Source organism: Acyrthosiphon pisum, chromosome A1 (genome assembly GCF_005508785.2).
Source record: "Acyrthosiphon pisum isolate AL4f chromosome A1, pea_aphid_22Mar2018_4r6ur, whole genome shotgun sequence".
In the NCBI taxonomy this organism is placed as follows: domain Eukaryota; kingdom Metazoa; phylum Arthropoda; class Insecta; order Hemiptera; family Aphididae; genus Acyrthosiphon; species Acyrthosiphon pisum.
The window spans coordinates 133975081-134002762 of NC_042494.1; the positions used below are offsets into that span (position 1 = coordinate 133975081).

At 29.5% G+C, this 27682-nt stretch overlaps 1 protein-coding gene across 3 annotated transcripts in view; it reads right to left on the reverse strand.

Moving 5' to 3' along the window:
* The window catches only part of LOC100161227, a 339202-nt gene that overhangs the window by 193478 nt on the left and 118042 nt on the right, over positions 1-27682 (reverse strand). For 2 of the 3 annotated variants that reach the window (XM_029488366.1, XM_029488365.1), the window contains one exon: positions 12730-12772. The gene's annotated coding sequence lies outside the window, so the exon portion shown is untranslated. Of the gene's footprint in view, positions 1-12729; positions 12773-14460; positions 14636-17077; positions 17234-27682 lie in introns of those variants that run through there. The other variant, XM_029488367.1, reaches the window with a different exon arrangement.

The following is a 27682-nucleotide window of genomic DNA, read 5'->3' on the forward strand; positions in this document are numbered from 1 at the left end:
ATAGCTTACTATTTTTTCTGGGTTTAAACAGGAAATGTCCAGGTTAACCGTTCGTTCAGTGTTATTTTAAGGGTCCCGGTGCCAGTTTTCAAATCTTCCACAATTCTATAAAATTTAAAAATTAAATTTTATATTTTAGTTGCTACCTCCAATTATAAGACTTTTCCACTAATCTACTACCCGATAACTATTTAGGGGTGGTTGATAGGGTGTATTATATCGAAAAAAATTGATTTACGGGAATAACTCTCAAGCTTTATAGAATTGTCGGATTTTGATGAGTATTTTTTTATCTGAAAGAAGAAGACTTCCTACAGCCCGCATCGATCTCTGATTTTGTATTTTATTTTAAATAATAGTATAAAATAATTTATTAAAAAAGCTAAAAATTGTCTTTTTTTTAAAGACTTATAATTAAGTTTGAGATGAAAATATCGAAAAAAAGAGTTCGATGCGGGCTGTAGAATATTCTCCTCTATTAATAAAAAAAAAAAATTATCAAATTTGGTTAACTCTACAGGGCAGGATCATTATTCCCGTAAACCGTGTTTTTGAGGTCAAAATCACATTGGCACCGGGCGCCTTAAGACTTTACTATTAAACCATATACGGAGAGCAAAGGTTACCTAATTGATTTATTTTTTGTTGATTTTTAATCATCAGTTTTAGACCGGGATTCGATACGGTTGACATGTTCTTGCAGAAATTTAGCTGACGTATTAGCATCCTTATTTTTCGATTTTATAGCTGTTGTATGTGTTTTTGGCAAAGGTAGTGTATAACTACAGTTGTTAGTCGCAGTGAAATAAGCAGTAAAAACATTGCAAATCGCTTGGTACCTCGAGTATGAAATTATGGTATAACATTCATTTAAGAATCAGATACAATATAGGAGACAAGGCATTCGTTTATTTTTTTTAATTTAAGAGTCTTTCCTTCACGGTCCATACCGTATCAAAGGCTTGACAGTGGCACAGGAACTATTTTTCATGAGGGGGGGGGGCAAAACTTAAAACCCCTAACAACTATTATATATTTATTTGTGATTTATAACAGAAAACATTTTTTTTTTTTTTTTGAACTTAAGCCCGGCAACTATGGCCATAAGCTGTATTGGTTTTGAACGTTTTAATGTCGGTAGGGGGGAACATGTGTGTGTTGGGTTTGGCAGAATTTTTGATTGGGCACCCGTAGGTATCTGCCATGCCCGGGTGGGGGATGGCAGCACTTGTTCTCCGGACACCGTGACTTGCCCGAAGAAAAATACCGCCCGTGACCAAGGAATCGAGTCGGCGTCGGCTGCGTCGCAACCGATGCCTTAGACCGCTCGGCCACTCCATCCCCCAGAAAAACCTTTCTTAATAATTTTAATGTTGATATACGTAATATATTATAATATAAGAATTATATAAATCTATTGATATAATTATTGTATAATATAAATATGGATACATTATATTTAGACATTTATATATTGAAACAAGACACAAAACATATTTACTTTATACCTGAAGTTATATTCAAAAGTAACAATATATAAATAAAAATTACTCAATATGTTTATTAGGTATGTACATGCTATAATAATAATAATAATAATAATAATAATGTTATAAGGCATATTCATATATTCATGAAAATGAGACCAATATTTTGAATATGTACCTAAACGTTTAAATTAAACGTAATTTACAATTGTATACCCTTTAATTTTAATGTAGTAGGGGGGGCAAAATTATACTTTTGCCCCCTTGGATTATATCTGAGGGGTCAATTGCCCCCTCTGCCCTCCCTTCTCCGACGCCACTGAGGCTTGACGTGGGTTTCGATCATAAACGGTAAGTACACGTTAAACTAAGGGAACACCCGCACGATGGGGTTTATAATACCACTGACACGGTTCTGAAATATAATCTACGCAGCTCATACTTCAAATAGAATCGAAAAAGGCGATCCACCCCCCGGTCCCCCTCTTTCACCACTGATAGAGCAGCAATCAGACTGCGATTATTTTTCCAACGTCGAGTGCAACAAAATCCCGGACCCAAACTAGAAGGAGTTGAGTGGAGACGGTCCAAACAACCACCGCGTAGGTACTCACTGCAGGTTACCGCTGATCTGCTGTTTCATCCAACCACGCGACCGACCGCGGTATCTATCGCTGTCACAAACGACATCTTCCTAGTCGTGGAACATTTCGCAATAATCGATCGTTATTATTGTAATAATAAAATATTTTATTGTTCGATATAAATATCGTGTAAATATTGTAACCTCGCCGGCAGCGCCAAACCACCGCGGCCGTTAAGTCATTTAGTGAAACGTAACGTAGTCAGACGTAACTTATATTTTTTGAGATTTCTTGCTGACAAGCGATAAATGACAATAATAATTACAATGATTACTATAGTTATCATATTGGAGAGAAATGTGTACCTAAGGCATAGCATATTGTATTTTAATTACAGTTAACTGCTATTAAGTGCTGATACACATTTTCTTGACAGGATCTTAAATACCTACTTAAATTGTACAAACAACATGGCAGCCATGTTTTGATCGTCGCCCTAAGCCTAGTGACGTAGACAAATGTATCAGTTGCTGCACCCACTATTTTATCTGACGACGCTATCCATCGAACATCTAGTATTATTAATATCGCACGCTTAACCTTAATATTAAACTCCTACCGAACATTTAAACAACCGTGCAAACTTCGTGCTTTTAAAACACCACGTGGCGCCATTATTATTGCAGGTTGGTACAAAGTAGTTTATAAAATCTAATGAAGTTTCTGTTACGCCGTACGACGTATCAACACGTAGTTCCCAATCACTTTTTACCGCAATTATTCTTCGGTGGTAGCGCAAGCTGTGAGAGATGGCTCGTAAACTCAAACCGGACGCAAAACGGACATTTGCTTCAAGTGATTCAATTAAATAATCTTTTGAAACTACCTTACATCTAACCGTACATCTTTCACCACCGTCGCCGTAAGCTCATAAATAATAATTACTAATAACATTTATTTGGGGCCATTGTTAAGACTTTAAAGTTTATCGCTATAATAATAACTGTAATCAGTATAATCTCATAATAATCTACATTAAAAATTATTTTCAAAGAAAACAGTACTTACCTAAATTTCGATTTTAAGTAACGAAAGAAAATATTTAACAATTATTTCAACCAAATATTAATTAAAACATATTATTATAAGCTTATATTTTTTACGTACCTAGGTAAATAATCGTATACAAATATCAAAGTTTTCAATTAATTCGAAATTGATATTATGAACAATTTTATATTACAGTTTTTGAGATACCTAATTCAGAATATAACTTATAACTCTATTTATTCCACCGAATTTTAATTTTATAATTCAGTTTTAAGAAGTTTTAGGATTTATATTATATATCTATTCCAAGACAACTATATTACATTACGTACCAGAGTTTTTATAGAATATATGATGACACTCCGACGACTTCGTATTATTAAATTAAATAGAAAACTTTATTCGTATATCAGAAATACAATTATTTCACTATCACTGAAATAAAAATAAATTACTTAAACCTTGCAAAATGTTTTAATATAAATTCAAAAGAATAAAATTAATAATACCTATGAAATTTACCGAATTTCTTAACGTTGGTTGTTGACGAATTGGTTTATTTATTTTATGTTTACTTTCGTTTAGCTTAGGTATTCTTAGGTATTCTTAAGTTCTTAGCTTAGGTCTATTCTGTGAAAGCTTACAATTTCCAAACCCAAATTCCAACATACGTGAACAGTCTTGAATTATTATCAATGGATTATAAATGTCCGTAGGAAATATACAATTGTACAATAAACAAATGAATAAACAAATATCAAAAATATTACACTAACCATAAAATATATTTCGTTCAGTATTGGATACCTATTAAAAGTTTTTAGTTTAATAACATCAACAACGTTCTAATATTATTAATGATTATGAACCAGAGATAAACATATTATTATGTTATGAACACTGGAAAATGTATTCATTTAAAATATTCAACGAAGGAACGAGTATTTATAGTATATATACGCCGTTGTGGCCGTCGAGCCACTATATAACTAATAATAAGTAACTGAAATTAAAATATGAAGACATATGCGTCGAAGGCACTTACGCCTTATGTAAATGAAAATAATATGTAAATTTGTAATGAAAAAATGTCACGTCTTAAATCCTATAACCTTACACCTCCAAAAGATTACTTTGAGTAATAAAATATCTTCACGTCGTTAAAGCTAAACACGTACCTCTTTCTTGTATTTCTCTGGGGCACTAAGGGTGAAAAAAAATTAAAACAGAACGTAAAAGGTTAGCGTCGGTGTGGTTGATGTTTTAATTTCGATATTTAGTTTTTATTTTTTTATACCTATGAGCTATGTGTTTAGGTAGTTTCGATGTTTAGTTTTTATTTTTTACTACCTGGTCCCGCGCACTTCGTTGTTTGTAAAAAAAATTACAACTTTAAAAAAAATTGTGATTGTTCAACTCCTTTATTGGGTGCAACTCAGCTTCCCTGGTAAGCAATTCGACTTCGTCGGATCGCGAATAATGTGAGAGAAATACAACATATTATCAAGTAGGAAAATGCGTGCGAATTTGATTTTATGCATGCCTACACCTGATCTGACCGATTAACCAATGGTGACCAATGAAATAGTAAATATTAATTTCTACTAAATATTTCTCTCATAACCAATAGCAACCATTTATAAACAACAATTTCATTGTAAATCTCAAAATCCCCGTTTGAGCACCTCCTCGGGTTGGGCCTACCGAGTACTGGATCCAATATTGTGAATCTAAATCAGGCCGGGAACCACGAAAACACGCACAAAAAATGTCATTAAAATCGGTAAAGCCGTTTAGGAATGCAAAAAGGACACACCAGTCATTAATTTGTATATAATATGTAAATATACCTACTATGCATTTAGGTATACCTATTAACTAAAATGTTATTACTATCGTCTATGATAATCTGTATTTGAAATACATTTTTAAACTTTCAAGAGTTTGTTTTATAATATATGTATAATGCCTACTTTTAACATATAGGTCAATGATATAATATACGTATGATAAAAAAAAATGTGTGAAGTAAATATTTAAATTTAAAAACGGTTATATTATGTTGAATAATTAGATAATCTTATCTACGATGATGATTTTGGGAATCATAATTATTTTATATCGGTTTGTTTAATTATTTACTATATTATATAGTCTATATATATTACCATATCGTAAAATACTAGAGGCTAGAATAGTAGATACATAATATTGAGATAATTGAGATAATAATATAATCGAGAAAATGTGAAGTATGTACGTTTATATAATAGGCACTTTGTCTTAAAGTCTACTTTTGTGTTTAATTTTACATTTTCTAAAGGACAACGTTTTACTCTTAATATAAATCGAAATGTAATAATGCAACAAAGATTTCCAATGAGATTAAAAAAACGTAATTTTCTTCGTTTAAGCTTTTGTAAGTCATTTATCCATTGAAACGTAATGTTTGTATAACCTTTCGATTGATCGTACTAAAACGTCTAAGAATATAAGTTCTTATACAGTGATTTGAATATTTCAGGATATTAGCTCTTAAAAAAAATACAGTAACAATTGAAATAATATATTATATACAAATTATTTTCAATAACATTTATTTAAGTTTTCTTTAATGAGTTACACGTTTTTTGTGCACTTTTTTCATTCAAAATATATTATATTTTATATAAAATTACGTTAAAATTATTTCGCTTTACTGTAAATCATAATTTATTATATTATATGAATTATATTCGTAAGTGGTTTGTATATTTTCAAAACAATCACACAATATATAGTAATATTGTCCGTTTTTTATTTAGCCGTTATACCAATCAGATTATAAAACTTAATACTATATAGTATGGCTGTTATTATATAATGAATATCACAATATATTATTATAATTTGAGACAAATAAAATAATTTATTCGAATTGTATTTGAATTTGTGCAACTTCAAAGTTTAATAGACGTGATATGGCATCGACTTATATTAGAAATATTTAAATAATAATTTTCTATATAGATTGGTCGAACTGGAAATGCAATTTACAAAGATTTAACTGTTAAGAATATCATGATTTGTACGCCAATTATTTAACAACTTACAGCAGTTCCTGCACGGCGTCGCCTATGACAAATGGGCGTTTCCCAGTGGTTTTACCCTGCCTTAAACTTCGTTAAATGTAACTACATATATTTTTAACACAGTAATTAGGGTGGTTTTGGCCAAATATAAAATACAGGTCTAAAATTGGTCCAATTATAAAAATATTTTACTTTCTGTAAGCGGTAATTTCAATTCTATGGAACAAAATAATAACCATTTTCACGAGTCAGATCCCTGCGTGAGCCATTGTTCAAAATCCGAATTTCGGAAAATCCTTTCTTAGCAAGCCCCTTCATGATTATATGAATATATCATATTGTACATATAAGTATTTAACCCTCTACCTACCCAATAGCTATCATAGTTTTGGTTGTACATTGATTAGTTAGCCTAGGTCTATTTCTTTATTTATCCAAATTTAAATGTGGACATTTTGATTATCACATATACAATAAATTCGTCAAATATATTCAACTATAGTCAATTTAAGCAACCAGTTTCTGAAATTTAAATACGTACGTATTGGACAACTTGAAAGTATATAGATACTTATTAAAAATTGTTTCCACAATTCAAACATTAAAAAAAAAAAAACAAATAAACAAACATGACATATTAATAATACCAATATATATATATGTGTATATCAATACATTTTATTATTTAATTATAATTTATACTTGAATTATTGATTTTACTTAAATAGCCAATTTAAAGTATAAATATAAAAACATTACAGTAAAATTAGTAAAATACAACATCAAAACAATGGATTTTTTTTTAAACGATAGTAACCCATCTAATCGGCTGTTTGAAACATACGTGTCAAATAAACCAATACTTTATAAAATATCTATAAAAATGATATTATAATATCGATTACTTGTAGTTACTACTTACTTTGTAGTTTGTAGTAATTTTATTTAAGATTTATTTTAACCAATGTCAACAAAAATAAAACACTGAAAGCATCTACAAATGTTCTGGATAAAGATTGATATGAATATTACAATAAACTATAAAGTATATCGAAAAATGAAATCGTTGCTCCACTATATAACGCTTGGCCGAGAGTGAGAGTGCTACAAATATTGAAGTACTTATCTCCAATGTCGGGTTTCTGCATGAGAAATGGAGCGTTTAATCCAATATTCACCTTCTCTGCTACCACATGTTGAGTGCTCAAGCTGCACTTAATACGCTACCAACCTCTGAACGTTTTACTTGTCCTTAGGATCCTATTTTCCCTCGACATGACAACTCACTCGGCCACCGCGGCCGCGGCATAAAAAGTATCAGTTCAAAAATATATTCAATTTTGGATCGTCGCGGGATTCTCGTTAGTTTTCAAGTTTTTACACGAGTCACGTATTTTACCTTTTAAGGGTTATCAACTCTATAATTTGTGTACTTGGTAACGGCACTAATTATAAGATGTTTTATTGAACTTGGATTCGCTCTTTCATTTCACGTTTTATTAAATTAAAATTAATCGATAATTGTACATACCTATTTTATGATATATAGGTACGTGTGCAATATGTCTACATTTTGCTACTGATTCCGAGACCGCGTAACTCGGTTCTCGTTAAAAATAATTAAAGTAATATGTACTCACAGTATTGCGGCTAAAAACGTGTAGTGTTTGTGTGTATTATTTGTATTAGCGCAAACCACGTACAGGGGTAAATGGAGGATTTTTTTCAATCATACACATGAGACGGACACAGTAATAGTCTTTCCATGTAATACCGTCGTCGGGCGTGCTGTTTTTCCGATCTGCCAAGTACAGTAAGTACTGGGATTATCGTTCCGAATAAATAAATGGTGACTCTAAACTCTTAAGCCGGGTTTTCACCGTACCACGTCGTGTGGAGTTAAATAATTAATTGAACTAGAAGAGGTATGTAACCAACATTGTGTTACCTACATAATGATATTAGCAAAATATACCGCGGAAGACGACGGACGCGCGACATGGTGTAATGGAAACATTTAGTTTCAAAGACGGTCAACTAACAGATGATATTACAATAATGTTAGAATACCAACTACGTTAATGTGGAACCGTTAAAATCTAGAAACTTTTAGTTTACTGAATGTAAAATGAAAAACGAATAGTTTTCTAGGTAATATTATGGTTTCGACCGAGACGATATTATTATGGCGTCAACTAATGCACGGAACGGTCAAAACCGGTAAGTTCGCGATCCGCGGGTGGTGTTATCCGTCGTCCAATAGCCGATCAGCTACCACACAATATGATGCGAATATCTATATCTATGTCCATATAATTATATACACATACATATATTGTAGTATTTGATTTTGACCAATCAAACCTGACTTATATTGACATCGTGTTTTTACGATACGGTACGCGCGGCCCAGGGAAATACGTGTACCGCGAGTACGTTTTCGTGAGGGTCGTGTTACAACTCGTACAAAATATACATAATATATTATACAGAATGGTCCGCCGAGTTTTCCTGTTACTATCTGTGTGGGCCACGTGGAAAACCGGAAATTATTGTACGGTCAATCGTCCTGTATAATATTATTATTATATTTAACACGTGCGTTGGGCTACTATAATTTCGCTTGGCAATAATATACAATATTATGTGGAGGAGACCCGGTGGCGCCCGTTATTTGTTGTTCGGGACGGGCGCCGCACCATGCCCCTTTGTCGAGAAGATGAACCCATGGCCAAGCCTCGCGGAGGGACGGACGCGTTGCCGAGTCAGACCTTTTAGCGTGGCTTACGTTATTATTATTATTATTATTATTGTTCCGAAGAAAGAGCTCGTTTATACTCGCGAAGGCAACCGAGTTCGATTACAAATACATATCGACCGCCAAAGTCCTCTACTGCTACAGTATATTATATTATAATATAACATTATTTATATGATATTTTTTTATAGTTGACCGTACACAAAGAAAAATCTCATACGATAATAAAAATAGCCGATATTAAAATAATACGACATGACGTCATCGGTGGCCACGAGAATTTTCAAAACAAAATTAAATTATGGGTGTTATATAGGTACCTTTCCGCGGTCCTACTCATTGTAAATATCCAAAAAACACGAAGAATATGGCCATGGACAGTCGACAAGCTCCGAATCTGTCATAATATTATATGAGTCGTATAACATCTCCTTGTGAAAAGGGAGGAAAACAGTATTCGTGTAATTTGCGGCATAAAATCTTACTACACGGTGAAATACACTCTAAAAGAATGTCGTACTTACGAAAAGGAACAAACATTTCCGATATTTTATCCATATCTGTACAAGAAATAGATATTTAGTAATGTATTAGTTATTGTTTTACTCAATGTGACCAACTTCATAAAACGAATGTATACCTCATAATGCGAAATCGTGGAAATATATCATGTAAATAATTCATTTTAATTTAAATAATGTAATATTTATTTATTGTAATTTTAAAACACAATGGCTATAGTTACGAAGAATGGTAAGTAATACAAAAAAATACAATACGTATAGGTAGGGACTTAGGTCACGAAAACTTAACGTCACGACTAAATCGTGGACACAAAGAGCTTAAAGTTTGTACCCGTGTTTATATGTTCGTGAAGATCTTATGTAGATAATAATATGGTAAAATATGAAGTGTAAAAATATAAATTATTTACTCAAACAAATAAAAAAAAATTTTTGTTGTATTAATTTAATAATATTTGTTGTTTGCTTATAACATATTGGATTATATTTTGATCCATTAAGCAAATGTTCTGCAAGGATTAATAATTATTAAAACTATAATTGTTTTTTTTTCAAACATAAATTTATAATTAAAACACCGCCACCCATACCTATGAACAATTATATTTGTTCAGAGAAAATGTTGAATAATGTTAATTTAATGGATAACAATAAATTATAACATTAATTTTATTCTCCTGAAAATTAATGTAAAGCAGTCAGTAATATATACTGTTACAAAACCAATTTTCAACGTCGATTTTGAGTATATACCGAGTTATGGTTGCTTTTTTGACGATAGTAGAAAAAATATTTGTGAACAGCTCAACAACACGTATGCCAGTTTTTTTTTTTTTATTGAACAATCAGAAAACGTTTACTTTGTCGTGTTATAATAATAATACATTCTGATGTAATAATATTATTGCTAATTTGCCCCAATTCCCCTAGTGCGATGTGATTAAAGTTTTCGCTGCACACACGGATTCGGTATTTTCGTCTCCACTAGCCGAGTCGGTCTCACCGCCAACAGAGAATCGAACAGCCGCGCACGCTGCTACGGCTATAATAGTGCGGTCGTTAGCCCGAGCGAAAGCGCGCCCGAGACGCGTAAAACGCATCCGCCGACGAGTTATTATTAATATATTTATTATTATTATTACTATGGTTATAATTATAATATTACGATATTATAGTATTATATTATATAATACAGTCCACGGGCCGTTGGCGTATGCACTGCTAAGTTGCAGCAGTGGTGTGCTGTAAAACATTTTGGCGATCCATAATAATAATATAACGCGCGCACACCACTGACGACGACGCCACCACCGCCACCGGCGCGCGTTAAACTTTCCAAAGTCGTAACTACCGTAGTTATTATTGTTCGCGGTCGTATTTGGTATACGGTCGGTCACACTATCGGGTCGCAGTGCGTATATTATATATCATAATATTACACAGTTATATATCATATATTATATAGGTATATATGCACGTATAGTGGCTACCAGCTCGGCTATATCGTGTAAAGGTATTATTCGCATAGGTCGATCACGTATCGCGGCACGTGCATATTAGACTATACAACAATAGTGCGAGCTCCCACAGCGAAAGTGTGTGACCTTGTTTTCTGCACATTGTACATCGAAAGTACGGCGATATATTTCGTTTTTATCAAGACGTAAAACAATTTAAACTTTATGGTAAATAGACGTTGACAAATATGAAAAACGTCGTAACCCACCTCGTTCGGTGAAAAAAAAATAAACCTGTGCGTATAGAGGTTTAAATTTTTCTTTTTTTTATATCGAACGATATGCTTTTGAAAAGTGAATACACTCATAATCCGTTTATACATTATATTATATATAGCACGTGATCGAATATCACTGAACATAATAATAATATAATATAATATATACTATTATAATAATATACTGTATGATATAATATTATGACTATATATTTTGTAATCCAACTATCTACTTAACGGGTTGTGAAAGTTGGAGTCAATGCGATTACGTAACGCGAATCGATTTTGAAAAAAATAAAAAAAATTGTTTAGTAACTATCTACTATATTATTATGTTCTCTAATCAACATTTTAAATAATAAATAGGTACGATGAAAACTGAATCAACATATTAAAATATAATTTTCAGAATTTGGCTATGATTGAAGCTATTTTTTTCCTTGTATTAAATATAAGTATACCTACGCGAAATATGGCTTTATAAAATAATTGCGAATGTGTCAATAATAAAATAATAAATATTAAAAAATAATAAATATTTTAATATGGTAATAATATGAATACCAAAGAAAAATAATAAATATCCACGCTTGCACGGCAGCAATGTAGTCATATTGTATAACCAATGCGCCGTGTTACATTAATTCATTTAATATTTTGTGTTCAATAAAAAAAAAAAAAACCGTTAAAGTTTGTTACAATTTAATGCTAAATGTAAGTATTTTTATTCCTAATAATTATATACCGAATATTTGTTTGGTTTCTAAATTTGTGGATAAAGTTGAAGTTGCCTACAACAGTGTATTAGTGAGTTTCACTAAAGTATATTGAAGTCGTATTTATTGAAACAAAAAATTTCGAATTGGTAAAATATCAATAATCAACTATATTCTATAATATACCGGTTATTATATTAAAAACTATTGAATAAAATAACGACAACCTATCGGGTTTTAAAATGTTTGGTATTATTAGAATATTAAATAATTCTACCAAAATCAATTATGTCGAATGAAAGTTAAACAATTTAGCAAGGTAAATATTATTATATTAATAATAAAATGTATTGTATTTTATTTTATTCAATCATATTTAGACTATTGTTTTGCTACTAGCAGACTTGATTGATTACTTACAGATAGAACAATTTTATTCAGTGTTAGACAATATTTTTATATGACGTATTATTATATATATATAATAACATTCCACAAAATTATTCATATTTTTAGATCTATAAACTTTGATCGTAATTAAAACATCAAAGTAAATCAGTATATATTATTTTGTTTCAAACAAAATGTCTTTTATAAACAAAAATAGGAAAATAAAGTGTCATTTTATCTGCTCAGTAGTAAAATATATTTTATAGGTAGTCAAATATTGAACAAAACATAAAATAAAGAAATATTTAAATTTTAATATTTTATATAGAGTTTAGATTTATCTCACGAACTGCTCCAATAATATTATACAACATTATACTACTATACATAATATACTAAACGCATTTTACTCACCATATGTATCGTTATTCAAATATCATCGACGCATTCCTCAAATCTGCAACAAAATATTATACATTTCAATCATCAATAATATATTTTTTTACATAATATTTTGACGGTTGTAAAAAAGTGTGATAATATATTGAAATTTTTTTTTCTTAGATTAGACTTGATTTGCCATTGTTTTCTACTACCTAAGGTCGAAAGTGCGTAGAAAACGCGTCAGTGCCATCCATGAAATATATCATTAAGTTTTTTTGTTGTTCGTTCTTTGTCTTTATAATATATCTGAATGTGCAATTTAAAATAATTCCGCCGAGGAAACGGTGTGAAATAATGTAAATACCATTTCAAACAGATACCTACGAGGTGCTTCAGAAATGCAGGATCCAGCCAATTGTAATAAATTACTATGGTGTCCGTATGAAAATAAAATTAAAATTTTACTCTCCTAGCTGATTTATGTCGGACAGTTGTCAGTCACGACAAGGCTCGCAACATTCTCCCTTTAATTTTTTACCCAACATGATTCTGGTTATACTTTACGATGGGGTGGATGAACAGGTACGAATATAAAATAGGTGGGAATTGGACACTGTCTAATGTGACAGGTGTAGTATTAGGGTAAAGGAATTCAAACCAGAAAGAACGTTTCCGATTCACCGATGGTACTTCTGTCGTTATAACCAACCGACCCCTCACCGCGATACATAATTCATTGGGACGATCCACAGGAAGTGTCAGGAAGGGTATGGACGTGTTGGCATAAATTTTTCCGGCTGTCAAACAGACTGTGTCTGTAATACCTACTACGCCGGATGTCCGGCTCGGTTGCCATGTTTTTTGAAACTTTGAATATATACCAAACGATCCTAACTGTTTTCTATTTATTTTTAGTGTTATAAGAATTTTGTTTTATGATTGTTTTCGAAAGATTTTTTGACGCAACGACTTTCGACATAAGGTACTATATATCCATTCCCCTACGGTCTTCACAAACCATTTTTTAATGACATAGTGGAAATTGATGGACGAATCGTTACTAAGCGAAGATTGACTACTTCAGACTGAAGTGTGTTTGGTCTAAACAAGATAAAAACACGTTCTTTTTATATTATTAAATTATCATAAAATGTAATACCTTCAGTTAAATGATTTATTTATGTCATAAAATAATAATATTTTATTTATTATTATTACTATTATTATTGTTATCATCATAATGATGTTGCAGTATTTACAGTCTTAATGTCTTTTTTATATTAGGAACCTGTGAAATTCTTCTTAGATTGAACTAATTACAGCAAAACTTAGATAATATATATTTTATCTTATCTAATATAAAATGATATGTACTTTTAGGATTTGCACATCATTGCGCATACATTGTTCTTAATAATTTTTAAAATAGTTAATAGTCGTGGATAATACTTGTGAAAATATGTTTAAATCATATACATTTAAAGTTCAAACAAGTATATAATAGTATTATGTAAGTGGACAAATATGGATAGGGGGCTATATGAATCTGCTGTAGCACCTCCTTCATAATTGAATAAATATATACTGAATATAGACGTTACAAGAAGGAGATAATCTAATTGGGTATCACGAACCACCTTTATGAAGCTCTAAACCCAGAACCAAACAACATCGTCTGACTACTAGAATATTCGTATCGGGAACAAACCTTATGGGTTGAATATAAAACAATAATTTTATATAGTAGGATGCATAACATACTTAGTATAATTTTGTAAGTTAATATTTTTTATCCTTTTATGAATGCAACTATTCATACTGTAATCAAACGTTATTAAAAACCAACATATTACGCCTTACATTCCAAGGGTGGCATGTTAGATTATTTTTGGTCTTGACAAAGACCGTTTTCTTAGTATTTGTTCCGTAACACCTTCTAAAAAAAAAAATAAAAAAATTTCCAAGCATTATTATTTGTGATTGTAATTTTGACATAACATTTATTATAATATATTACGATTTTATTTAAAGTTCTACGAACTCTAATTTTTTATTACCAACGCATGGAATTCAAGCCATAAATTTAAAACGTGTAATATGAGATAGTTTAGGAAGAATCCAAGTATTATTATTTATTGTCTGGGCACATAAGAACACTCAGATTTGATTTTTGTATAATTTTATGAACTGAAAACCTATGTAAAGACTATACGCATAAGTGTTTTACTAATAAACTAAATTTACATTATGTATCTTTTTTATATGATATATTATATGTGTCGAAACTTTAAAATTAATTAAACGTAACGCCAATAAATTCGTAGCTTACAAAAAAATATAAACGACATAATTCTTTATAATTCAATTTACGCGAATGAACTAATTGTTCGTAAGTTAAATAATGCGATGTATAAAGTTATATTATTTACAATAATTATTCTAAGACATGAACTATAGAGCAAGTAAATATTAAAAATGATATTTATACACACAGACAGGGTATTCTGAAATTGTGTACGACTTGAACCAACTTTTAAAGTTTTTGTATTATTAGCCATACACGTCATACAGAATATACGGCACTTACGTAACTTTATAAAAATAAATAAAGTTTATAGGTTTAGGGGTAGTCGTACGTTTTCAAGATGAAAAACGAAAAATCACCACCAAATCTTTTTAAATTAGTGTGAATTTCAAAAAAATGTAAAAGAATGTAGGTAATTTTTCTAAAACGACACTTCTATAATCTATTTAGAACTTTCTTCTGAACATAATTCTATTATACAGTTTCGATTTTTCCAATAAAAAGTCACCATTCATTTATTTCACCTTCAACTTCAAAATTACATTTTAGATACAATAAACAAGCATTACATATTTGGGCAACAATGAAAGAGGTATAAAAAGAACACCTTATTTTTTTCTTAAAAAATTTACTATTGTTATAAAAATGACGGTGTAAACTTTTCGAGTCACTCAATATACAACCAATATTAGATTAAATGTAGTAAACATAAAAAGTTATTTTAGCACATCGTTAATTTTGGTTCATAGGTGTCAAAATGTCTGCGACATATAATATCAAAACTATTGTAAGCTATTCAATTATATTATAATGGAATTTGATGTAATCGAACTAATAATTGTTAGGTACTAAATATGATTTTAACTTATTAAAAGTCAATCAATGCTGTACAGTGTGTTCACGCTAAAATGTACCACTAAATATTTCAGTTCGATTACCTTGTATTAAAATGGGGTTTTCGCTGAATGACAGATAGTACTTAAATACCCATTTTCAGATAAATTTCAAATTTTTAACTCTTTGGATACGCGCATGCGCGATAAAACTTACTTTTTTTTAAATGGTAAAATCAATATTTTTTACATATTCGGATAGAGTAGTTTTTTCTAAACAATTTATGTACAAAGAGTTTTTTTCTAATTACATAATTGGTATTATGAAATTTAACGATGAAATTTAATATTTACGAGTAATTTTTTTGACAAAATCTAAACTAAATTCAACTTATTGTTACTTATTAATATCCAATATTGTAAAATACCTGTTTGCACACAAATAAAATAGTGAAAACAACTTTGACAACATTTGCCAGTAATAAAGATGATATAATTCCTGTTCGTTATACATTTATTTCACGTAAATATTAAATTTCATCGTTAAATTTCATATGCCAATTATGAAATTAGAAAAAAACTCTTTGTACATAAATGGTTAAGAAAAAAATACTCTATCTGAATATGTAAAAAAAAGTAAGTTGTATCGCGCATGCATGTATCGAAAGAGTTAAAAATTTGAAATTTATCTGAAAATGGGTAATTAAGTACTACCTGTCATTCAGCGAAAACCCCATTTCAATACTAGGTCATCGAACTGAAATATTTAGTGGTACCTCTTGGAGTGAACACACTGTATATATTAAGTAGAATTATTATTGATAACTATATGGTAGTTGATCGGGGTAAAATAATAATCAAATGTTTCTAAACCTTATAGACATAATATTATTATCTATTAATACTTAGAGACACGTGATGGTCACGTTTTGTAAAACTTCTAAAATGAAATTTTCCGTAATAATTTAAAGTCGAGCATAATCTAAAGTTCTTGTCAGAAACTAATAATATCAGTTGAAATATTGCGAACAGAACTACGTAACTATAGACAACGCAACCGATTTCAATAATCTGACCACATCTTCATCAGCCTCTGACTGTCATACGTCTTAATGATGCACAGAGAAATATAGGAGACATATTGTCATAATCATTCTCTAATAAAGTTTTTTTTGCACATTTATTATTAAAACCTAGACGGTGTTTATCTTGGTTATAACGTATTATTGTTATTACGTACTTAAAAACCATGCTGAATATAATGTGATAGTTGATTTACACTAAATTTATATAATATAATTATAGGCCATATAGGTAAGTTAACTATTGAAAGAATTTGGTTTTAAAAAAGTACACTAAAAACTCTTCTGCTCAAGTATTAACAATATATCACTATTTATACTTTAAAATTAATAATATTTATATAGTATCATTTATTATTATTATTACCTATGTTACAGTATAAGTTGACTACATCTTATAAACATACCACAAAATACATTTTTGTGCAGCCATAGAATAAATGTTATGACATTAACTTTAATACAAAAATTAACTCAATCATTATCAAACTTTGAGTTAAAAATATTTGTAAAACAAACTCGAAATTGGTTCTACTGAACGCACATTTCCAATGCTGTACGTTTGAAAGTCGGAGATAACACATACGGACGAGGTGTGATTTTAAAGACATGACTAGCTAATTATTTTACTACAACGGTACACAATATTAATGTACGTATTGATTATAATTTATAATATATAGAATAATAACCTAAAAATGTAATGTTTATTGAATGAGTGAATTTATCAAACAAAATAATAAGTTTTAAAGTTGATTATATATTTGTTTGAGTAGGTAACATGATAGCAGTAGATTGGATGAATACAATTACTATAGTACTTATAAGTATTGGAAACACGTGAATGATCAGAAAAAAATATGTTAGCATTTTAAGATTGTATTTTATAAGAGTGAATAGGATGTAAATAAGATAGGAACCTACTTAAAATATCAAAAACATTTAGAGATAAAAGAATATAATAGGATATAAAATATGTATTTAAAGTAGGCTGTGGTGGAGTTGTATGTCATTTACGGTATAATAATACGATGAATGTTTTGGTCTGTGATTTTCACCGGTCGACCTACTGTATTGATCGTACAAAAAATAATTTTACTTGAGACCGTGAGCCTGAGATTTATTTTTTTACCTTCGACGAGGGATACACTTACCGGTTACCGGTTTTTGTAAGTATACCTACTACCAGTTGGCGTCATGCACACAGTACCTACACGTTTGGCCACGGCATCACTTGAATTTGGGAGCTTCCAATACATGTTCCGTATGTTCAAAGGAAACCTTTGGAATCTAACTGTACGCGGGTTTGTTCAACTGTCTGAAATTACCACGAAAATATAATATTTATATAATAATATAATGTAGAGGTACACACTACAAATGCTATACATATTATATACTCATCCGTGTCTTTGTCAGTATTTTTTTTTTTAAATTGCTACGACTAACGGATTTAAACTGCTTTAACAGGTCATAACGAAGTATATAGCAAGAAGTCAGCTGTTGTTTTCTATCTAGACTCGGTAGACTGTATAGTTATGATATGTATATGGTTTTGTCTTTCGACAGAGTGAATTATTACCGATTTACTATGGACACAGAAATTTATGGATTTCGGAAACGTAATGGCGATTCGCATAGGGAGAAGAATATATCGCTTAAATGTAAATTTTAGGAAATACGGGTTCCTGTATAGTTATACTGTATTTAGCTTATTGGGTGATACAATGACGTATGGTATCCTTTAGTATTTCTAAATAATATATATATATAACATATATATTAATCAACATCTACCATTCTCAAATTTAAACGAATAAAACCCGACTGCGCATACAATAATATGGTAGCTATAAATGGCAATATATAGCTCAAAGTGTAGGATGAGACCATATAGAAAGATGTAACTATTGAACTATAATGTTGTGATAGGTGTAACATACATATTTAATATACATGAATACATGATATTAGGTATAAAACAAATCTATATGCAATCTAGCTGTGGATATTATTTATATAGTCAATTTTTAAACGTCAAAATAGAGCACAATTCTATCATCACGTATATCTCTATTCTCTGTACGTTTTATATTATATTACGTGACATAAAAACGGTAATTACTTTTACATGTATTTTTATCATTTAACTTAAATTGTTTAGTTTCAATATCACGATTTCGGAAATGTAGGAGAGCAGAATAATTTATTATATAAAAGTAGCACAAACTGTCTCGAATAAAACCGTTTTTCAATATAGCCCAAAACTTTTACGCACAAAACAATTGAGTATCTCTTCTTATGACGCCACTACAAAAACTAACGAGTTTGAAATACGCTTAAAGCAAACTCAAGTAAATAGTCTTATAATAGTGTTTTGAAATACCAATTTTTTTTTTTGCCATAGATTTCCTTTCAATATTTTTGAGTAGAATTCCGTTTTTAATTTTTTTACTTGCTGTCTGAGAGATTTATTTTTAAGTAGAATTTTTTAATACTTTCCTGAAAAATACCGACTCGAGCAAACATATTTATAGAAGGGTGAACAAACTATAGGTAATTATAAAATAATTTAAAAAAAGTATCTTTAGAAAAGTTCTAAAGAAACTATATTTTCACTTTCACAACTAAAGAAAGTTACATATATCTCAAAAAGTCAAATACATATTATTATATAACGTACAGTTTTGACAAAACTTGTTGTAAAATATTTAAAATATACTTAATAAGTACATACTATATATATATATACATATATATATATATACAGACATTATATTGTATTATTATTTTACTAAGAAGCATTTCGGTGAATAGGATTTTAGGAGTAATCAGAATTTGTTTATTTTATCAACCACTTTTGTTTGTTTAAAAACATAAAACTGTAACATTTGATTCGTAAAAATACATTTTTATTAATAGTTACAATATTGTGTAATTGTTAGTTAACTGAAATAGGTATACGTCATCGACGTATTTAAAAATTCCACATTAAAAAACATGTCCAGTGATCCTCCGAGGCGATCAAATTGTTATAAGGATTGATTTTAAAAACATCCCTTAAACATTCTGCAACGGCGCAATATCTCTGCTTATTACTGACCGGTAACCCTTTCGTCCTCGGCGTGTCATCATGCCATTTACATTTTAAATTATCGTTTTACTTGTAGTAAACTAATTTCAGATTCTAAAAATTAAAAACAAAGAAAAAAAATTGTAGAGAACAATAACACAATTATTGTTGAATTAATTTTATAATATTCTTTTTAAATAAATATAACCTTTCCTTTGAGCCCGATATAATACCACGTTACTACGGAATGGCTACTCCGAAACCCGAGCTGGTACGTATTATTGTTTCTTTTTAATTAATTTTAAAAATTACGTGAAAATACAAACTGTATCGAGTTGACAATACACTATCATAATATCATTGTATTATCGCGGTTTCATATTCAATGAGACGTTACTCGATTGTTTCGTGGCAACTATATAATATTAGAATAATATACAATAATTTGTGAGCAAAATTTTATTTAATAAAATAAACACATATCTACGTATGTTAAGTAGATGCTATCCGACTGGTATTAATGAATTTTCATCGTGTTTGGTATGCGTGCGTACAATGCTATACATATTTTGCAGATAATTATCACCGTTATATTATGTTATTAACCGAGTGAGAACAATGGTTAGAAAAATAAAACCTTAAATTGGTATTCTTGTTTTTTTAATTATAAAAATTGCGTGAAAATACAAAATTCGTTGTGTCGACGAAATATTATAATTCTCGTTGTGTGCTGCCGCTGTTTAAAATTCACTGAGACGTTACTAGATATAGTTTCGTAGCAACTACCTATTTAGGTATAGGTACAATCATGAGTGAGCAAATAGAATAAACACGTATAATATATTATTATGGTACCCTCGGACTGGTATTAATGCATTTTGATCGTGTTTGTTCTGCGTGCGTATAATAAACAAACTGCGCAGAGAATAAACACCATTATGTTATTTTCTTAACCGAGTAAGACAATGGGGAGACCTTAAATCGGCAAATCACGGTGAATTAAACGTGGTCCACGGACACGCATGTTAGTATACATCGACAAAGGATGTATTAGACGGCTATGTAGAGGGACCCGACTCGAAAGATTTTTGAGCATTTGTTGCGTTTAAACGAAATGGCATCTGAACACGATATCACACAAAATCGAGTGGATAATATATAATGTTCCAGTATTTTATTATTTTTTCGAATTTTGTGGTTATTTTACAGGAACGTACCTAGTCCATCTCCAATCTCCATCTTCCTGCAATCGATATTCCATGCCACAATAAGTTTACGTACCGAATGACAAATATAAGAACAAAAAAATAGTTCTTAAATTAATTCAAATAATAACATGAATATAAATATTATTCGTTTGATACTAACACACGTGACTCGCCGGTTTTTATTTTAAAGCGAAATCATATTAAAACAATTAATAAAAATAACAACAGATACAGCAGTATAATATTAATAATGTATATGTATATCGTGTGACAGACGAACGCTTAACTAATACCATTTTTTTCTCAACTATTTTGCTCTTTCTCTCTCTCTCTGTGTGTCTATCTCTCTTTTAGTTGGTATTCACATCGCCAATAACATGGAAGTAGCGTAGTTTGTCTAGGAGTTAAAAGCCTTCACCGTTCTCGAGGGAATTTCTATCCGGTTAGAGCACCGTGGCTGCTGGTCAGCTAACGACCACAGTCGTTCACTAACTACATAATATGATATTATTGTTATATAAATAATTACCATGTGAGTGCAATACAGTTTTTGAAAAATATCATTAGTATGTATTATAATATTATTTTATCAATATTGGATAAAACGATATTGTAGGGTTAGTGTAGTGTTTTAAAATGAGATATATATATTTAATTTTTTTGTGTTTCGAATATAGAACCGTTTTACCAAAGCCATTATTTTTGTTATACTATCATAAAAAAAACTATTTTTTATAATCGTTCAATATTTTTAACACACTTTTGAACGTGTTTAGGTACCTAACTCCTACGTCAAATACCAATTTACCGTTTATTTATTTTATTTTCATAATTATTTAGATTATTTTTTCAACAAAGTTTTTGATTTTTTTAATTTTTAGGTACCCTATCTAAGTATAGAATAATATATTATACCGTCTCAGGAGTCAGACTTATTTTTATTATGCAATATCTTAACATAATAATATAACTATTACCTTAAGCTTACCTAATCTATGGTTCTTGAAAATTCCATGTTTAATTATTGAAATTAATTCAAGTAGGAATTTCCAAAATTTTTTACAATGCCTATAAAATATGAACATTGATATTGAAATCGTTATTTATCCTAGCTGGTATCTTAAACAGGGTGTTCACTAACAAAGCTCACAGGTTTTAAATTTAAATTTTATGTTTTTAAATTGAAAACGGCCATTAATCCACTTAATCTTAATAGGTCTCAAAAGAAAAATGAATATAAAACACTGGTTGTAGACATAAAAAACTAACAATGTTCAACATAAAAATAATACTGTTTAAAGTCCATTGAAAATAATATTGTGTGCATAAAATTATAAATAAAAAAGTAACAAAAACCCACTAAAATTTGACACGTGGTAAATGTTGGGAATAAATAAAATAACGTAAATATAGTAATATATAATAATATTATAGATCTTAGTGATATCATATAATAGATAAAAATATAAATAAAAATTATTGTTTTCAAAAACAGTTATTATTTCTAAATAGTTTACTGTTCCTTTTATAATATTATAATTTATGTAGATGGAATAGTCAACTCCAAATTATTTTAAATTCGGAAAACCGACAAAGCACCAGCTAAATATCCACCAATAGCTATAAATGCCAATGGATTTTCCATAACTCCGTTAGATATGAAATTTTAAAATACCCATTTAGTTTCCCGAGTCATTCAGTTCACAAAATCTGACCGACTAACGTACAAAAATAATTCAACAAAATCCAAATTAAACGGTTTTGAACGAATACCTAAAACATACATAAAGTTTTTCCAGGTTTAACTTCTGAAAACATTTCCACGTTTAATCGTTTAATGGTATATTTACTTTATTATATAAAATAGCGATTAACTTTTTTATTTTCAACTTTTAAATATGACCGTCGTATTTGGTTTTAAAATCTTAAAACGTTAAGCATTTTATCATTGCATTATAAATCATATGCCGTTCTAAAAATCAACAATTTACATAAATTTCATTAATTTTAGTTGAAATAGATAATAATAGTAAAGCTGTTAACACAATGTTATCTTAGAAAAACAATTGCTGCAAAATGTTTTCGATATTGTTGTTTATTATTAATAAATAATACAAATAATAGTAATTAAATAATATATATTTATTATTATACATATCTTCTTAATCTGCATGGAAGAAAGGAATTTTTATCACCAATAAAAATATAAATATTCCTGTTCTTACATTGTACTTTTCAATAATAGCTGATTTTGTAACAAAACATTTTTTACGCATAAACAATTTATCTAGTTATTTCTTTGCCGCGTTTTTTTTTTATGTATAACCATAAAATTCTTTGGATTTATCACAATGGCAATTTATAGTGGTACTCAGCGTAATACTCAAAATTAAAAATTTAATTGAATTAGTTCCTTCTGAATGATAAAATATTTTACACACTTACTTTAGTAAAAAACTTAATGATAAAATATTTCAAAGTAGAATCCATTTGTAGAATATTTTATTATATTTTTTTATCGTTCCATTCAAAAACTTGAAAATTGTCATTATTGAAAATTATATTATGTAGAAAAAGTTTAGAGAAAAAATATTTTGACCATAACATAATTGTTTTTTTTTTAAAAAAAAAACGTTACTATAATAATTGTAAATTTGTAACTTTCTATAATTTATAACAACATTGTACTCACAATAAAATTGAAATTGAAAAACATTGATCGGTTTAAGACCCAACGAAAAATAAACGGACACACTTTAATTTTTATATTCCTTCTGGGTACTAAATATACTGATTTTTAAGTTATGAACATTTATAAATAAGGTAGAAATAGTTTTATACATAAATAATTGACATGTATTTTTATTTTAATTTTTAAGTGGGTATTAAGTACACTAGTACAGACAAATTTATATTTCATACATTAAATATGTTTTCATACGCGTAAAAAAATTGTAACATACTGTATGAAAGCGTGTGAATAAAACTTTAACTTTACATACAATTTGGTACGTATATTACTTCGAACATGTGTATTAGGGAGTCTAATAATATAATATACTTTAAATGTTCACCCTGACATGTTTATTCGCGTGAGCCATCTGCGCTTCCATTTTCGAGCTTGTGACACTTCCAAACAGACTTTAGGTACCTATATAGTTTATTTTGTGAAAACAGTTATGAGACAATATTTATCCACTTTGAGTTTTTAACAATCGGGACATCGACTGGAGGGGGAACTTAATTAAAAGCATTTTCACCGTTTTCTGAAAATGGCCAATCCTGCAGCTTATGTAAACTACGTAATTACCCACTTTCCAACCTTCGTCGAACAAAAACAATCAGGATTAATTAATTTTTAGGTGTTTGGCGTGATCGACACCAACAATTTTTTTTTCATTTACTCTATTTTCCACTTGTCTGAACTTCCATATAAAATATGAATGAAGATTAGTTTAGTAAAAAAATATAATCATAATAAAAAAAAATAGAATACATAATCAATTTTTTTTTTTATAATATATACCAATCTGTAAATAAATTAATCAACGAACATTCAAAAAGTTAATATATTCATTATACTGTCAATTTTAATTTCCTAATTAAAAAAAAAAAAAAACATATTAAGAGCAAAATATGGTATTAACGTTGTGTTGAGTTATAGTTATCAAATTAATATATAATTTTTAATCAAAATTGGCGACCATGATTTTTTTTTCTAATAAATTTATTATTGACTTATTCATCTAAACGTTCAAAATACTAATTACATTATTTGAATCGAAATTAATTCGTTGTTACTGTTTTAGGTTGTAAAAATATACATTACGCTAATAGAAAGTTCAAAAAATATAATTTAAACTTTAAAAATGTACTAAATCTGTCAAGAAGTTCCTTCACTGGATGGATTCTTCTTTCAAGCCTACAATCCATCAACTCCCACAGCGCTAGTACTTATTGTAAAAAAAAAATAATTAATAATGTAACAAAAAAAAAAAATGTACTACGGTTTTATTTACGAATATTTGAAGAAAATAAAAATAAGTCATAAAATATAGACACGAATACAGCAACAGTTTTGAATACTTTATTATTGAATTTCGAATAATTAATATAATAAGCAAAATATTTCAACATCCATATTGTACTATAATATTATGTTGCGTTTACAATAAAATTATTGTATTATATATTGACATAATTAAAATAATATAGGTTTACCGTCGTTGTATAATATTATTAAATATTGTATTGCATTATTTCGAATATTATGAACACTAAAAATAAAATAAAATAATTTCAAAATATAATACCTATCATTATGAAATGTCGTTTTAATTTTGAGCCAACGTTTTTAACGCGCGTTCGAGGAACGGATTTGAAACCGTTGTCTTTGTATATCGTACGAATCCCATTTGTTGATAAAAATTAATACCAATAAAAATGAAATACGTTTCCCTACTCAATTACCATTTTAGTCGAGGATAATTTCGCGAAACGGCTGGGAATAACGAGAAAAGTTTCCTAATACGGGTCGCCGTCGTCGTCGTTCACTGTCTCATGAACGACTACACTGCTACTAATATACGCACTAGCCCAGAGTAGTAGTACTCTACTGTTACTGATACAACGAAGACTACAACTGCTAATGTTTCTTGTCATTCCGACGTAGGACGGAAAACTTGTGACAGATTTACGAACCCCATTGGCGATGCCACCCGCTTATCAGTCTCGTTCCTGTGATTTCGTTCCGACGTACAACTGCGCAACAGGGTAGGGAAGAAAAAACATAATAATAATAATAATATATTATAATTAAGTCCAAACGACGACACAGACTATACAGTGTACGGCGTACGCGTATCGTGATTTCGAAACAACGAATTTTTATCATTATCCTACTGTATAGTACTATTATATTATATCATCAAGAATTTTCTAGAGCAGTGTTACGACCATATTATGCGATAATAATATAATATAGTACCGTCGTATGCATACGAGATGGAATATTTTAATAAGCCGCGCCTATTGTGTTATGTTGATGTAAATCACATTAGACGACGGTGCATATTATCGCCACACTGACAATATCGATTAAATGTGTTGTGCTAGAATGAAATGTATTTCGATGAATGTATTATGTAAGTAAGTAGGTTCGCCGGAAAGACACTGCCAATATACAGAGGTACTCGTATTACCCTCGATTCTCCTCCATATTGTCGTTGAAAATATTTTGAAAAAATTAGTCGACCATGCGAGCACCTATAGATTTATGACGTATGTGCAGGATTAATATTTGTTGAATTATAATCTGAAGCTTCGGCAGACGCAACTGGGGGCATTGGTTTTTTTTTATCTTATTTTACACGATCAATGGATTATACATAATAAATATAGGTTTTCAATAAACTGTGCTTTACAATATATCAATAAATAAAAACAATAATAATTTGTATTAAATATAATATAATATACAGTAGATTCCGTTTAATCGTAGAAAATAGAAAAATGGAAAGGACAAGCAGTGGGTCACGGTATTTAATGTGGAAGAGAAAATCAGGTCTGTCGCTTCCACAATGGGTCGTTTGTTAAGTTATGCTGTTTATGTATATTGTAACCTCAAATAATTGATCAATTAATTCCCGTGTAGTAAGGTTGAATTGCCTATCCATTCTTATGTTATCTTGGAAAACAAAATAACACCGAGATAGCTGCCATGACTTTGGGTAGCGGTTTCCTTCCTAGACCGATGTGCGACTCATATTTCAATAACACACTGATTATAATGTGACGTTTATTCATAATTGATTCATATGAATCATAAAATATATCCAAAGAGACACCGGTTAATAAGGAAAACCAAGTAACCGGAACCAGGCGTAGATACAATGGGGTGGGCTAAGCATGGGGGCTGAAGCCCCCCCCCCCATAAACACTTGGGGGTACTTAAAATATTTTAAAGTTTACCTTAATTTTTAGGACATACCTATATAGGTATACTATTATCTATAGTATTAAAAAAAAATTGACCTATAATAGGTATCAATAATAAATTCCAAATTAATCATATCACAATATCCATTAGGTAACGCGTTATACATTAACAACAAACCGTGGTACTATCATAGATATATAATAGTATACTTTAGAAGTTTCAAGTACCCACAAGTAATATTATACAATCACAACAAAATAACTAAAATAGTTATTCCAGGTTTTTTAATATGTAATTTCGTCCAAATTTGAACTTAAAATGACTATAAAAATAAACTGTGCTTATGTATTTCTTAGAATTTTTTGGTAACAGAATTAAATATTTACGTGGAATCTTGTTTTAAATTTTCAATCCTTAGATATAAAAGTTGAACATTTTATAAATTTTAAACTACAAAATAATTATTCAATTTTAAATTTGATAAATTTTGTCAAAATTTCAACTTCAAATGCTTATAAAAAAATATTTGTGCTTATGTATTTTT